Raw genomic sequence first — 4,300 nt, forward strand, 5'->3', positions numbered from 1 at the left:
AAAACCCACACAAGCACGAGGAGAACATGCAAACTCCGCACAGAAAGACTCCGGGTCGGATATATATATATATATATNACATCTGGTGAAAATTTCATGTCATTAGCACCTCTAGTAAAATATTTACTGAGAAAAATGGTGACGTGTTCAATACTTATTTTATCCGCTGTACAAGTCAGTAACAGTGTTTTTCTGTTTCTACTGATTTAATCACAGAAGTGAAATAAATAGTTATTTACTGCAGAAATTACTACTTTTCAAACTCATTAAATTGTGTCACTATAAAATTAATAGTAAGTGATCAGTCACCCTCAGATTTCCTGGAGTCATTAATATGGAGGAGCTCCAGTCCTTTCATCCCCAGGCTCAAATCTGGGGAGGGAATAATATGAAAGCAAACCTATCTTTTGAAAAGGATCTCCCTGAAGTTTGAGTCTAGTGCCTTATATTGTCCTGATTAAGCAGCAAACAGACTTGAAAACACAGCTTGCCTGCCGATTGTGATTTAAATATAGCCAGTGTCTATTTGAAATGATAAAAAGAGCTATTTCGCTCGTCAGCATTAGTGTCCCAAGCAACAAAATACAACCAGCTAAATATGGACACCATGGGGAAACAAACTAAAAACAGCCCTGCTTCATGTTTAAAATGTCTCAGTCCAGAGTTATTCCACTGCTGATTGTTTCACATATACTCTAAGTTATTGTTGTAAAACATGTTAAGTGATATTTGTGACATTCTGCATTGTTTACTTGAGTCCTGTGAGATGACAGCTTTAGTTGGTCTCAGCTGTGGCAGTTCCCATCTGATGAGCCTCACCTGTATTTAAGGCAGCATTAAAGATCTGTTCCTCACTGAAACATCTCTTACCTTGGGTAAAGCGTCTCAGCCACTCAGAGTAATTGTCTGCCTGAGTTTATCTGATCATGTGTTGCTTATTTTCTCCTCTGTGTCCAGTTTACCTTTTGGAACCGCTGCCTCTTCTAAAGATCGCTCATCTAAAGAACCTACCTGCCATAACCATATTTAGACATGGGATGCATTAATCAACTGAGGAGATGTGGCTAATCGTCACAACTCCTCTCATCTGGTACGCTAAGATCTAAGATGAGAGAAGCAGGCTGTGTGAAGCTGGGTCACCTGTTGAAGATGTCTGTGACCAGTCTAATGGAAAGTCTACACGTACGATCCAACAGGCTTGTGTTAAGACTGAAAGAAGAAACCTGTGCCTCTCTGCAAGTTTCTATCAGAGCGTTCGCTGCAAACAGTACTCTGTCTGACCAATGGGATGAAGATTATGAGTATATGTTTCCTTCCCTGACTGTCTCTCCTGCAGTGGATCAGCGGCAGGATGAGCCAAAATTGTTGCTGACTCTCCAAGACACACCTTTGGGTCATTTTGAAAGTTTGGATAAGAAAGTTTTGTATAATGTCTGTGTGAAGTTGCTGAATTCACACTCTCTGGCAGTTGTTAAGGTGAAGAGGTGGCTCGGGTTTTTTGAATCCACCTATACTGTATAACACATTAATTGTTCCACACTTGGTCTATTGTGTTGAGGTATGGGGTAAAGCATGTAAGACTATTACACATCCTGTTTTTTGTCTTGCATAAAAGAGCTGTAAGAGTTATCACTCTAAACCATTACCATTATCCATCAAATATATTATTTTGTAAACTGAATATAATGAAATTCTATGATCTGGTTTATTATAACATTGTTAGTTATGTATAAAGGATACGGATCACATTACCTTTAAACATTCAGTTAAACTTTACAAAGAGAGAAAGCTCTTCTAAAGGGAATAGAGATGTTCATGAAACCTAAATTTAAAACATGTTTGAGAGAACTATGCACTTCAGTTGCCAGCCATGTTAGTTTACGATCCTCCTTTGTTGGCATAAAGTGCAGTTTGCAGAGCGCTATGCCTTTACTACTTCTTGTTCCAGCCAAAATGTTTCTAAAGTATTTCTCAGTTTTCCCCAATAAGTGAGGAGTTTACAGTGCAGGAATGAGGTTTTGGCTGCAAGGAAAAACAGTCTTTTAGTTCATTGTAACTCCTGGGGATAAAGTGATTGATTAATGTTTGTTTCTTCTTACAGTTCTTTCATCGAGGAGGCTGGCAATGAGAAGCTCCAGTATGCTGCAGCCGAACTGCCAAAATCGTGCCGAACTGTCGCAGTTTCACGATGAAAATTGCATCATTCAGTTCGCACTGTCGACGTTTCAGCACTTCTTGTTGCAACTCGCAGGTCAATTTTTTTACCCCCCTCCACATAAGAGCGCATACAGTACGAACTATACGGTGTGATTGGTCAGAAGTTTGTGGGAGTGTTTGTTGGTGCTGAAAGTGCTCAGACACTGCATTTTGCTTCAACCATTAGCTTCAAAAAAAGAAAGAAGAAAAAAAGGTGACTTGTTCCAGAGCCGACTGTTACCAGGAAGCAGTGATTTATAAAGATAGTCAAACGGCCCAAAACTCATAAAGGGGGATAAAACAGACAATTTTCACCGTGAAATCTGAGTGATAAAAACTTTGGAGCTTATCCAGGACGGCTGATGAGTCTCTGACCTTTTTTTTCCCGCATTGGACTCCACCGGTAGAGAAATCCCATGCAGTGACGTATGCTGAAGGGGAGGGGTTTCCCAGGAGCTCGAAGCGGCGTGTCTCAGGAGCTATGAAAGGTGTGTGAGAAAGCGAACACCAAACAACCACATGATGGCACGTCGACCGGTCGACTGCCGAGCGACCATACTGCCTGCTTTAGGAGGCAGTTCCACAGGTAAGTTCCAGAGAGACAGTTTGGTTTTCTGAGTGGAGGTTTTTTTTTTTTTTTGCAGGTTTCATTCATTTGTTGGAGAGAGGCAGGGTGGAGGACGACCATGGGAGCTTTAACTTGAAGATCCAGAGGAGTTCATCAACAGGCAAGTACCAAGGCTTTCTTTCAGTTCTGCACACAGGAGAATGCAGGAAAACAAGAGGATGGTTACACAAACCATAGATTAAAGAAACTTGCTGGCTGTCATACACAGTACCAAAAACAACTGAATAATCCAGCGTCGAATGGAACTCTGAGGGCAGCTTAAATACATGGAAGGCTCATCAGGAAAACTGCCAACAGGTGAGTCCATCCAAGCTCCGCCCAGCCAATCACACTGCAAACAACACTCAGAGAAAACATACAGAGCAGCAGCAGAAAAACCTCCACACTCTCTGACTGAACAAATTTCTTTTGTACTGAAATATGGACCCTCGGAGTGAGACTAGCAGTCTGTCATAGCAGCCTACATACAGTTTTACAGAGACTTGTGGATAGAGATCACACTGCACCAACAAGAAAAAGAACAAGCACAACATCCGTATTTTCAAAATAATTCACCAAAGACAGACCAACTTTTGTTGGAATCTAGCTATATTCATAAATATGTAAGTATATTTATTTTTATATGCTGTCAAAACGTATCATTTATGACTATGCATACACACGATACAAACAAAAATGAGATTTTTATTCTGATGTCAAAAGTTGCAAACAAACCAACAGCTGTTAAGCACTGCTAAGTATTAAAGCTGACTTAAGTATTTATAACTGGTTTTATCCTGCAATCTTGCTATGAAACTGACGCAGTGCAAATAAAGGTAGAAAGAAATGGCAGCTTTAGCAGGTAAAATGATTATCTAAAACCAGAGTAGAATTGAACTCCTTTGTTGTTTTGGTATTGTGTGTTTTGGATCTTACTGTATGATGAAGGATCTCCCTAACAGTTTGGTTGCTTTTTTATTAAATTGGCAGACAAAATCTAAAAATGAAAATGAATTTAAAGGTAAGTGGGATTAAATCTGTTTTAGATAGGTCTGGTAAGACGATTAACTAACTTCAAAGTTCTAGAAAAATTGTGAATATATGATTATATGCTTCTATGTTTGCTAATGTTCCTAAATCTGAGAACTGGGCCTCATGCAAGAACATTTTCATATTCTTACTGTATCCTAAATGTCTCTTACTTTTTTATACTAAGGGCTCGTATGAACATGCCACGTCAGATTCAACAAATGCTTCTATTTTCAGGAAACGTGTAAATGAGCAGTGTAAACATGATGAATGCTACCTGTACGTATTCAGGTGCTTGTGCATGAGGAGAGGAGATTAGCCTAATTACTACCCCAATAATACCATAAAAGGCTGCGCCTCCTGCCCTGCATACATACATACCAGGAAGTGTTCATTCATGAAAATGGCAGCGCAAAGTAAAAAGAAGAACTTCACAAGTTTGGAGATTGAAGTCCTGCTCTCAGAGAT

Source organism: Austrofundulus limnaeus, unplaced genomic scaffold (genome assembly GCF_001266775.1).
Source record: "Austrofundulus limnaeus strain Quisiro unplaced genomic scaffold, Austrofundulus_limnaeus-1.0 Scaffold544, whole genome shotgun sequence".
In the NCBI taxonomy this organism is placed as follows: domain Eukaryota; kingdom Metazoa; phylum Chordata; class Actinopteri; order Cyprinodontiformes; family Rivulidae; genus Austrofundulus; species Austrofundulus limnaeus.